Source organism: Aythya ferina (genome assembly GCF_964211825.1).
Source record: "Aythya ferina genome assembly, chromosome: 16".
In the NCBI taxonomy this organism is placed as follows: domain Eukaryota; kingdom Metazoa; phylum Chordata; class Aves; order Anseriformes; family Anatidae; genus Aythya; species Aythya ferina.
The window spans coordinates 15,079,559-15,091,891 of record NC_140315.1 but is presented as its reverse complement, the minus strand read 5'-3'; the positions used below and the strand labels follow the sequence as shown (position 1 = coordinate 15,091,891).

Below are 12,333 nucleotides of genomic sequence, written 5' to 3'. Positions count from 1 at the left end.
AAGTTATTTTTCTTAATTGACAGGAGAAATTGTGGTCACAAATAATAATTCAGACATGCTCTACACATGAAGAAAACATAGGTATAAGTCACCTGAGATGGGTACTTATGTGACAGAAAGAAAATAAAAGGCTTAAGATAAGATAATTAAGTAGAAGACCAGGATGCTAGTCAGATTACAGAAGTGGAATCTCTTTTCTGCTTATATAAGAAGGTAAGGAAAAATAAATATAATTGCTTAGATTCTGAACGTAGAGAGTAGCTGCAGACTTATTTTTAGTACTTAAGACAACTCCTGTAATCAGCCTGAAACTTTTGAAAGATGAACAGAAATCAAGTCTTTTATTATGAATGTACTAACATTTCTGAACACAAAAGATGGGAAGAGGAGGAAACAGGTTTGCAAAGTGCGTTTAGGACATCACTGAGTCAGTGGCTGTTACCAGTGCAGTACTGCAGTCAGATCTGTGTTGCACGCAAAATCTTAATAATTGCTTGCTGAAAGGAGATTGTAGGGGAGTGATTCTAAAGCTCATGTGTGGATTCAGCTCTATTTTTAACTCTCTGGAAATGGAAGTAGAGCATTCTCCAGCAGTGATGGGACGTGTTTCTGCTTAAGTATTTTCCTTGTTGTCTTGGATGAAGTATAAAGCATTTGGCTGACTTTAAAGTCCTTTAGACATTATGTAGGTAATCTCTGCCCTGGGCACCTAGGGAAAAAGAATGAAATAGTTGATTTGTAATTTAAAAGCCACCTTTTCAAAACATAATTATTGATACTTTGAGAATGCATAATGTATGCTTTAGGTCTTCCAAATGAGTGCACGTCACCTATACTGGGAGTCCTGAAGTTACCATAACGTCAAAACTGTGTGTCTTCTTGCTGGTCTATCTGCACAGTCCCCAAAGGAAGTAACCTGCGTAACCACTTGGCCTCGCAGAAAGCGAGTCAGGAAACCCCCCGGGGACTTGCAGATGATCAATGAAGGAGAGTCATGCCAGTGGCTCCTGGGTGAATATTTCTTATGAAGTAACCCCTCTATTTCTGATGGATCAGTTCTGACCCTCAAGGGATATCTACAAAACACCTTCAAAAGATAAGCTTCAATATTAAAATCCATTACAATTAAAAAAGAAAAATGATAATTTTCAGAGATGCTTGTCTTAGGCATATTATAATTTTTTAAACCTCTCTTGTAATTTCTCCTGTATCCCCTCCTCACTAATACCTCCAAGTTTGTCAGGTGATGAGTTGCTTCTTTGTTTTAAAAGATTGAGCTTTCTCCTCTTGCTTTGCTAGCACGCCCTGCTATATCAGAGATGCAACTTACTTTCCCTTCTGATGGATTGATTAACGTATTAGTTAAACTCAAAGAAATTTAGCTTTGAAGATTGCTCCTTCTATTTCAGTCTCGAAGGAGTGCCTAGCATGCTCTAGGGCATGTCTGTTCCTTCCTGTGTAAACAGCTGTCTCATAACAGGTATCACGCCTCCTCCTCCCCACCAGAAAGTTAGCTCACCTCTGCTACTGAGGCAGCTGAAGAAAATGAAGAAAACTTAGCCTTCTCTGTGCGTGCAGAGTGCTGGCAGTTGTGTATATTGTGCTCTCTGAATGTCTCTTAAAGGTGTGGATTTGAAGTCCCACTTAAAACATGTAAATTTGAGATGTCTGTATTATTATGGAAAGTATTTGAGGTAGGGATGGAGGACTACTTTACAGTAATAATTAAAAGTCATAATGATAAGCAGAGTAAGTAAACAGTAAGATGTAGCCTTTCTAATGAAAGTGAAGCCCAGTTGTATCCTTTTTTTTGTGTGTGTGGATTTTGTACCCATGGAATAGGTCTTCATAACCGAAGGTACTCCCTACTGTGGGTGCAGCAAATACAGCTGAATGTAAAAGCTGCAAACCAGCCCTGCCTTTGGCAAAGAGCTAGAACACATGCACTGGATTCTTGCTTCTAGGTGGGAGCTGTTAGGGGGCAGAAAATGTAGATGGTTGCTCCAGGGTGTCTGGAGTGTCCCATGTACATGTAGGGTGCAGAGAGTGTGGTTACCTCATAGGTCCTGGACTAACATTAAATGTACAGAAAAGAATGAACACTGTGCTTAGGTTGAGTTAAGGCCCATTTCAGCTGATTATTCATTTCTCTGTTTTAACACTTCCAGATCATAGAGTAGTAGTTATTAGATAGGTACAGATCTTTTTCATTTTTTAAGATTTTCTCACAAAATTTTATTTAAATTAGGGCAATGACTTGAAAATAGGGCTATTGGCTTCTTTATTATATTCACTTTTACTAATCTTTCACATCTTGTATTATATACTGCCTTATCCAGGTATCAGAATAAGATGCAGTGTGCACACTACGCTAAAAAGGCATTGAAAGCCTACTTAGGGAAAACTAGATTAAGATGTTCAAAAAAAAAAGAACAAAGAAAACACAGCTGAATTCTTTATGAAATGAAAAATTCTTTATTAAAAATACTAAATCATTGGTTGCTTACAAGAAACTATTCTAAGAGAGATTTACTAATAGGGAAAAGAAGGGCTGTTTTTTCAGTATTTCTTCATTGTCTGGACTGTGTGACCAACTTCGTCCTCTGTATAGAGCTTGAGATGTGTCTTTGAGCCTTATTAACAATGTTAATGCTTAGCAACCATATTAATTTTGTGTGTGTGCTTCAGAGTCATTCTGATAAATAGTGTTTGCTATGAGTTTCTGTTTGACTTTCCAAGAAAGATTTGTTTTGAGTGTATTATCCATCTAGATAACCTATCACTTTTTATCAGTGCACTGGTGTGTTACATTTGTTACTCTTACAACTTCCCAGTCATCTTTGTTGCTTCAATATTTTGCTGAATTACTTAATGCACTCTTGTGAATTAGATTAATCACATAAATTTTAATCATTAGACTAGAAATTGTCTTGATGCGTTTTAACTAAATTCATACAGTGTACTAAATCTTTATTTTCATGCTGAAGAGTAAACAGGAGAGCAGATCCATTGCTTAGCAAGGTGATTTTTTTCCTCCTCCTTTACTTTTGTTGGCTGTGTTCCTTCTTTCCATTTCCATAGTACCTCAAAACATATAAACCATTTTCCTCCATAATGTGCATGTATATTTATAGAAAGTGTAACTTGACTTTAAAAGATAATGTGCAGCAATTGCCCACAAAGTTATTTTGAGCTGGATCTGCAGTAAAAAACACTGTGTGGGATCAAGGCACTGAGCATTGGATCTCGTATTGTGCTGCTTATGCCTCCTTAATAAGACTCCCAATTGTTGTTGAAGCAACGTTTGCACATTTTATGCAACTGAAATGCAGTTGTTTACAGATTATTTAAAAAAAAAAAAAAAAAAACTGTATTTGGAAGAGGTCTGAGCAGATGAGTTGGTACAACTCAAGTGATTATGGTCAAGTAAGTTACCCTGAGAAAATGCAAGCGAGATCAGCTCATGTTCTATTGCTGGCTTTTTTTTTTGAGGTCTTTAAAGAGGGCTCAAAGCATGTGCGTATACATTTCAAAATACGAAACAAAGGAGAGATCAAAATGACTACTCATTTGAGATGTTTACATATGATAAGTAACTACAAAGATAGAGGCTAGTAAGTCTGAAGAAGAGTTGGAAGGCTTTGACTGAAGTATTTAAGTGTGAAAGCCAGCCTGTCTTACCTATGTGTGAAGAAAACAGTATTTGAGCTCTGAAACACAATGTATTTGGCAAGAGGGGAAGAACGCATGTCTCACACAGCAAGTTCTTTTTTTTTTTTTTTTTTTTTTTTTAATGACTTTGGACTCTGGCTGTCCTGCCATTTCCCTGAAGTTGCTTCTCTGTACCACAGACATGCTGCTCTTCCTGCTGTGCTCTGCTAGGGGGGTGACTGTTCCTGGGGAGTGCATGCTCCACCCATGAGCTTCAGCTGGTGCCTCTGAAGTGATGGAAGGAGAGTGGTGGGGATCCCCACTCTGCCACCTGGATCCAAGTGATTCCCCTTTATGCCCAAATCCCTAGCTCAGTAAGCATTCCAACCTGCTTTGTTCAATCTATTCTGTGCCACGCTCCTTCAAAGCCAAGTGTGCAGAGACACTTTATTCAATTAGTGTCTAACAATGCAGACAGATGTGCGATGGTGTTTAAAGAAATGCTGTCATATCTCTTCTAATTTCTGTGGGGATTTTTCAGACTAATTTTTTAGCTAATCAGCAATATTAGTTACTTGGATGTACAGTAAAATAATTCAGAGCTGTGAAATGACATGCTATGAGATAAATCTGAAATTTCTTTGGTGATGCACAGTGAGAAAACTATTGTATGGGAATAAACGAGAATGGTCTTGTTTCTTCATTTTATCCTTTTGAACTCCTGATTGTTAGTGATGGTCTGTCTACACCAATGGAATCCTTTTACAGTTAGTGAATGAAGAGTTGCTTTTTTTTTTTTTTTTTTTTTTTTTTTTTTTTTTAAGTCTATACCTGCATAGTTCCTTCCCCTTTACATCCGTAGTCTTTCAAACCTTCTTGTTTTACCAGTATCACAGAATCACAGAATTTCTAGGTTGGAAAAGACCTCAAGATCATCGAGTCCAACCTCTGACCTAACGCTAACAGTCCCCACTAAACCATATCCCTAAGCTCTACATCTAAACGTCTTTTGAAGACTTCCAGGGATGGTGACTCCACCACTTCCCTGGGCAGCCTGTTCCAATGTCTAACAACCCTTTCAGTAAAGAAGTTCTTCCTAACATCCAACCTAAAACTCCCCTGGCGCAACTTAAGCCCATTCCCCCTCGTCCTGTCACCAGGCACATGGGAGAACAGACCAACCCCCACCTCTCTACAGCCTCCTTTAAGGTACCTATAGAGAGCAATAAGGTCGCCCCTGAGCCTCCTCTTCTCCAGGCTGAACAAGCCCAGCTCCCTCAGCTGCTCCTCGTAGGACTTGTTCTCCAGGCCCCTCACCAGCTTCGTCGCCCTTCTCTGCACCCGCTCAAGCACCTCGATGTCCTTCTTGTAGCGAGGGGCCCAAAACTGAACACAGTACTCGAGGTGCGGCCTCACCAGAGCCGAGTACAGGGGGACGATCACCTCCCTAGCCCTGCTGGTCACGCTGTTCCTGATACAAGCCAGGATGCCGTTGGCCTTCTTGGCCACCTGAGCACACTGCTGGCTTATATTCAGCCGACTATCCACCATCACTCCCAGGTCCTTCTCTGCCTGGCAGCTTTCCAACCATTCCTCTCCCAGCCTGTAGCTCTGCTTGGGGTTATTGTGCCCCAGGTGCAGGACCCGGCACTTGGCCTTGTTGAACTTCATGCATTTGACCTCAGCCCATCGGTGCAGCCTATCCAGATCCTCCTGCAGAGCTTTCCTACCCTCAAGCAGATCGACACACGCACCTAACTTGGTGTCATCTGCGAACTTACTGAGGGTGCACTCGATGCCCTCACCCAGATCATCGATGAAGGTATTAAAGAGGACCGGCCCCAGCACCGAGCCCTGGGGAACACCACTAGTGACTGGCCTCCAACTGGACTTGACTCCATTCACCACGACTCTTTGGGCCCGGCTATCCAGCCAGTTTCTAACCCAACGAAGCGTGTGCCAGTCCAAGCCAAGAGCAGTCAGTTTCTTGAGGAGAATGCTCTGCAAGACGGTGTCAAAAGCCTTGCTGAAGTCAAGGTAGACCACATCCACAGCCTTTCCCTCATCCACCCAGCGTGTCACTTTGCCATAGAAGGAGATCAGGTTCGTCAAGCAGGACCTGCCTTTCATAAACCCATGCTGACTGGGCCTGATCGCCTGCTTGCCCTGTAAGTGCCGCGTGATGACTCTCAAGAGAATCTGCTCCATGAGCTTCCCTGGCACTGCGGTCAAACTGACAGGCCTGTAGTTTCCCGGGTCTGCCCTCCGGCCCTTCTTGTAGATGGGCGTCACATTTGCTAGCCACCAGTCAACTGGGACCTTCCCCGATAGCCAGGACTGCTGATAAATGATGGACAGTGGCTTGGCCAGCTCCTCTGCCAGTTCTCTTAGTACCCTCGGGTGGATCCCATCCGGCCCCATCGACTTGTGCACATCCAAGTGCCGTAGCAGGTCACCAACCAGTTCTTCGTGGATAGTGAGGGCCACATCCTGCTCCCCATCCCCTTCCACCAGCTCAGGGTACTGGGTATCCAGAGAACAACCGGTATTGCCGCTAAAGCCTGAGACTAAGAAGGCATTAAGCACCTCCGCCTTTTCCTCATCTTTTGTAACAAGGTTTCCCCCTGCATCCAGTAAAGGATGGAGATTCTCCGTAGTCCTCCGTTTTGCGTTGATATATTTGTAAAAAGATTTTTTGTTGTCTTTAACGGCAGTAGCCAGATTGAGCTCAAGATGAGCTTTGGCCTTTCTAATTTTAATTAGCAGTAATTTCAGATGATTTTGTTGCCCTAGGCTACAAATAAACCACAGCATTTTAAATGCATCTATACCCTTTGAATTTTTGGCATTACAAAATCAAGCTAAAATCACGGAATTGCTTTTACTTTGAAAACTGTTTTCCAAGTATACAAAATTGTTACCCCTCCTGTTCTGGGACAGTGCCAGAACAAGTTATTTTGAAATGCGTGAGCTGGAGACCCCATTCTCTTTGAGAGGAAGCCCCTTTTACTTTACAGGGTTATCACAAACCAGGGGGCCTATTATCCTCCTAATGCACTTGCATAACTGCCATTAACATTAATGGAAATTACATGCACTGGCTGTGAGGTGAATATACCCTTTTGTTGAAAGGAACGATCTATTGCGACAGACTTTCCAGCAATAATAAATCACCTTTAGATTGTTACGCTACTGTCACTAATACTAGTTTTAGTATCTTTGATTACAGCTTGTGGATGAAAAGTAACTTTATTAGGTCATGGGCTTCTTATAATGGAAAACCCCATTTACGGTGCTCTAGAAAAAATGCATTAAAAAGGGAGCTTGTCCATTTTCTTCTCCAATGTAATACGTGGACTATTGTGCAGCAAAATTAGTATTTCCTTTTGGGTCGGTAGTTACTTTCTGCAGCCCTTTCAGAGATGGTTTGTAGGGTGTGTGTACTGCAGATGGCAAACCGTTGGCCTGTGGTGGGGACTGAGAAATGCTGAGTTTCCTGGTTTCTGTTCCTGGCTGTGTTGCTGATAGTCTTTTCAGCCCTGGGTGACTCATCTGCCTTATCTGACACTAATTTGTGTCTAAAATATGTGGAAACAGAAAAAATCATAGCTCACGGGTGTGTTGTAAAACTTAATTGTCTGTAAATTGTTTTATCATGAGATCAAAGTCACTACCAAAAGGTCAAATGTTATCTTAGAAAGCAATATAACAATTTTATCAAAATCTCAGCAATACATAGATCCTGTTCTGCATAAAACTTTTGTATTTGTGTAACTCACTGTTACAGAGTGGTTACTTGTACAGTTATACTGTTGCAGCCCCTAGTGTGGACGCAGTTGTACTGACGTGCAGTGCTTCACTTGGATTGTTTATTCCTGAGCACATGGGTACCTTAGTAGTGATATAACTGCATTGGGGGAATTGTGCTGTTTGGGTTTTGCTGATTTAGGATCAAATCTACGTGTAGTCAAGAATGTAGCCAACAATGAAAAAGATTCAGGATGATCAGCCTTCTCTAGCAAAGTCTGAATTAGGTCATTAGGAGTGATGTTTGTTTTAAAGCAAAAACCAAATAAATCTTAGATTATTTTTTTTTCTCTTTCCATTGCTTTTCAAAATATTTACTTCTAACATGATTATAGTTCTTTATGCAAGTCTCTTCTGCACTGGCTTTTTTTCTTTAAAACTACACCTAGTCCTTTTCCTTAAGAGTTTTCAGGAACTGTCTTATTTTCTTACTGGTTTTGCCTTCAGTAGGGAAATGGTAGAATCTTTTTCTAATCAGCTACTCTTCTTCTCCCAGTTATTGTTCCTGCACAGAAAACATGTATAACCGTCCGTTTTGAATCACGTAAACTGACACTGTAGTGAAAATGGCTTATGATTAAAAAAAAAAAAAAAAAAAAAAAAAAAAGTGCTGTAAGATCTTATTTTATTTTTAGATGTATATTTTCTAATGGATATTTTTAAAGATACAAATCCAAAATCAAGGAACCTGCAGCTACAGTGGGGTTTGGGATGTGGGATGACTTCTGTGCAACTTGGTACTAGATGTAGTGCTAAGTGTCAGTACAGTCAGAGGAAACTGTACTGTGTGTGACTGTCATGGAGGGAATGCTTGAAGAAAATATGCTTTTTAACATCTTAATATATCAGTATCTTTGAAAGATGACTATTCAGTGGTTCTTAAAGATACTATCTGTACCCTTACGTACGTTTAGGGGACAGAATGCATTATGTTCCAAGTAGTGTATGTGGTACCTGCAGAAGAGACCTCGAAGAGCTTGATTAAGCATGTCTTAATTAGCAGCGACGGTGGTGTTCCTCACTACAGCCCCCCGCGGGGACGGTGCCTCAGCGCCCGCCAGGGCTGGGGCTCTCCTCAGGTGGCCCACCCCCTGCGCGCTCTCCTCGGGCCCCGGGGGGGGGCGGGGGCGAGGGGCCATTAATTAACCCTCACACGCACTCCTACACGGTCACTCAACCTCACACACTCGCAACCCCGGCCCCTTCTTTCCGCTCTGAGGGCTTCGTGCTCCCGGGGGCAGAGCCGCCCTGGGGGGCTGGCCGCCCGCCTGCCCTCCGCGCGCCGCCGGGGCCTTGCGTCAGTGCGGGGAGGCGGCTCCGCGAGGTGCAGGAACTTTTGAAGGGAGAGGAGGGGAGGACGCGGGGCGGCGGCGGCGGGGGAAGGCGCAGCACCCGCCCCAGCTTCTCTTCCTCGGAGCCAGCCGTCGGCCGCGGGCGGGGGATGCGCGGCCGGGCCCGCGGGTGAGTGAGGGAACGAGCGGCCGGAGGCCTCCCGCCGGGCAGGGCAGGGCAGCGGCTGAGCCGGGGGCATCCCGCTGCTGGGGCTCCCCGAGACTGAGGCAGGCAGCCGGGAGCCGGAGGGGGCTGAGAGGGTGGCGGCCGGGGATAGGGGGGGCTCGGGGCGGTGCGAGGCGGCAGCGCCGGCTGAGAGAGAGCTCAGCCCCGCTGGCCCGGGGCAGCCCGCCCGCTGCGCCTCGGTGCCTGCCGGGGCTGCCGAGCACGGCTGCCCGGCTCCTGCCCCGGTTTCCCGGCTCCTGTCCCGGCTTCCCGGGTGCTGTCCCGGGTGCCCGGCCCCGGTGGGCGCCGCGCTGTCGCTGCCCGTGTCCCCCGGTCCCCAAGGGGCGAGGAGAAGCGGTCCCGAACCCACGGATGCTCCAGTGCTCCGCCGCTCCATCGGGGGGCTGCGCAGCCGGGTTGAGCGCGTGGCTGGGCGTCTGGTCACGGAGGTCCGGACAGGTTTGGGCTGTGTGAAGCCACAAAAAAATCTGTTCGCTTGGTAGAGCGTGTTTGTGTAACGGTAACTGCGCTTGCCTGCGTTTTCTATTTTAAAGCACGTGTGTTTGTTCCCTGCTGGTGTTGTCAGAAGTCAATCTGTGATTGTTACCGTACTTAGTACAAGATGGCTTAATTATCTTTGAAGTCATCGTGGCTTTGTAGTTCATAAATACCCAAAGATAGTAAGTACGATAGGGAAGTAATGCGTAATCTCCTAAAAGTTGTTGTTGGGTTAACAGTGCTCACAGTGCACAAGAGGATCTTTGTTATGTGGGTGTGGGGGATCCAAGTAACAATGTAATCTACCTGAAGAGTCACTGATGCTGTGCCTATTACTGGGAGCCTTCAGTAGAAACAGCCAAGTAGTGAATAGAAAAAATAGTATGGATGTCTGGAGAGCATATCGTGCTATTTGGAACACTTTTTTTTAACAAAGTTCCCTCCTAGGAAAAATTATAACTGAATTATAATTCAGTTTTACTTAAAAGGAAGTTTATATAATAGGGAAAAGATTCCCCTATGAAAATAAGCTTCCCTTTGATAAATATTTAGTTTTGGCACAGAGTTCACCATTGTAAGGAAAGCAACAGGGGAGAACCCATCTGAATGGTAATTCAGTGCCCTAAGAAGTCTGGGAGCAGAAAAGTTGGTTACCTGCAAATAAAAATACTTTAGCCCTAGCTTGTGCAGGTAAACCAGCACAACCATAAGCTTCAAGAGCCAAATTTAGCGCTGGGGGTTTGATTATGTATTTTCTCTTAAACTTTCGACTTTCTGGGGAAAAAAAAGTGGGGAAGTATAGAACTACAAGGAAACACAGCATGTTGTTAGATTACAGCGTAAATGATGATTCCAGCCTTCCCCTGAGAGCTTTGTTTGATTGCCAACAGGAATTCTCTTAATCCATGTATAAAATAGTTTTATTCTCTTACAAACAAAATTTAACAGGTTCAAATGGTGGCTGGCAGCTTTAGTGAAAAAGGAATGCTACAACTGAACCCAGGATGTATGGGAGTGACTCAAGAGTTAAGAGAACAGCAGCAGGGCTGAATCCATTTAACTGGCAAAGTGGTTTTAATTGGGTTGGTTGCTAGGGAATGGATCCACCACCATGTATTTCAATGGCTTTAAACACTGGACAAATGGCACACCTAAGTCTGCTTCAATAATACACCTGGTATTGGCTCCAGCTGTATTTAGAGCAGGTGTGCGTTGCTTTTTGCTAACCTGTTTACCCTTACTGTGCAGTTCCACTTCGTGGCTTGCATGCTGTTACCCTATTCTGTTGTGGCTGCTGGATAAGTTGGATTTGCCATACCAATTTTGTATTTAGTGCTTTGCAGTATGTTTATTAAAAAAAAAAAAAAATCAGTTCATGTAATCATAACTAAAAACAGCTTTCTAGAAATAGTCTCACAGCAGGATTAACTTGTGTGTTTGATACAAGAATTAATTTGGTATATTTGGACTTCTGTCACAGCAAGAGTCGGGTGCTACTCTTTAGTGTATTGGCATAATATAATTATTTGACTTCAATGAAGTTATGCTAGCTTTAGGCAGGGGACATTTGTGCTGGTGACCAGCATTAGCAAGGTTTGTAGCACCAGTGTATTCAGACTACAGTCAGTTATGAGTTTGACACACAGTGCCTGTTACATCTGGGCCAAACAATACTAATCAATAGCATGATTAAAAAAGACCATCTGGGGGTCGAAGTGACACGAGTCATCCCTGTGCTTCCTGCCTGTGCTGCAGTGGACCTGATGATAATTAGTGGGGGCAGCGTTAAAAAGAAGTTATCTTTCCTTGGTGGAAATGCTACTTGGGAACAGAACTTGTCTCCATACTTTTATAAATAGAATAAGTGCACTAATATCTGGCTTTCTCTCTTCAACATTTATAATGTGACTTAGTGCATTGTTACATGTCACCATGCAGGAGGACCGAGTGTGGCTCTCTTCGTATTCCCCATACTGGCAGGAGTTAAGAGCAAAAAGAGGTAGCTGTAGCTAAATCAGGCTACAAAGGGAGGCAGGGACTTGTTAAACTCAACTGTAAAGTATAGAAAATAAGAGGACCAGCCTTTCTATACAAAGGCCTGCTAGGAGGTTTAATAGGCTTAACAAAGTTGAGCTAGGTGCCCCAGCTGAAGAATGTTTCATGAATATCTGATAGCACTTGCCTAAATATAAAACAGGAGTGGCCAGACTTGTCAAGTTCATATGTGTAATCTGGGAGAAAACAAGAGGCATACCTAATTCTCACGAGAACCACTACAGATCAAGCGTCTTTAATATTGGAGAATGGCCTGCAGAGGCACATAAAGCAGCGGGCCATCTGTGCCACTCAGAACAAAATGCATCACTGGCGAGGGTGCTATATTAAAAGCAAAGGCAGATTGGGCCATTGCTGCCGAACTCTTCTAGCTACTGTTGAGTCACAGTTTAGCTTGTTGACAGAAACGGGGAAAGAGTTGTTAATGGGCTTTATGTCATATTTCCTTCCCTGAAGTTCACCAAAGACAAGGGGTTAAAACCCATCAATCTATATTTGACCACTGGCAGTCCATGCGAGAGGCTCTTCTGTTGCTATTCTGAGAACTATTTAAAGCTGGCTTTTAGGTTTTGCAGCAAATATGCTGTTATAGTGGCATGTCTGTCTTTTATGAATACACATTTTGAGAAATAGGTTATTTTCTAAAATTGCTTTAATTTTCTTACCTAGTTATTGGTGTGAGTTTTGCACATAATTACATGCTTTGAGTTGATTTCTGGCAGTAGTTACCCTGATAATAATAGGGACATAAAGCATTTTCAACATAACGTTGAAAATTTTTCATTGAGGTGGGGGTGAGGGAGAACAGCTTTGGGAGAAGATGCC

General features: G+C 43.4%; 1 protein-coding gene across 16 annotated transcripts in view; it reads left to right on the top strand.

Annotated features, from left to right (window-relative positions):
- SULF2 (sulfatase 2) overlaps positions 1-12,333 on the top strand; it is a 167,872-nt gene that overhangs the window by 88,279 nt on the left and 67,260 nt on the right. The window contains exon 1 of one of the 16 annotated variants that reach the window (XM_084537685.1): positions 8,615-8,919. The exons of the other annotated variants lie outside the window; for them this stretch is intronic. The gene's annotated coding sequence lies outside the window, so the exon portion shown is untranslated. Of the gene's footprint in view, positions 1-8,614; positions 8,920-12,333 lie in introns of those variants that run through there. 16 annotated transcript variants of the gene reach the window in all.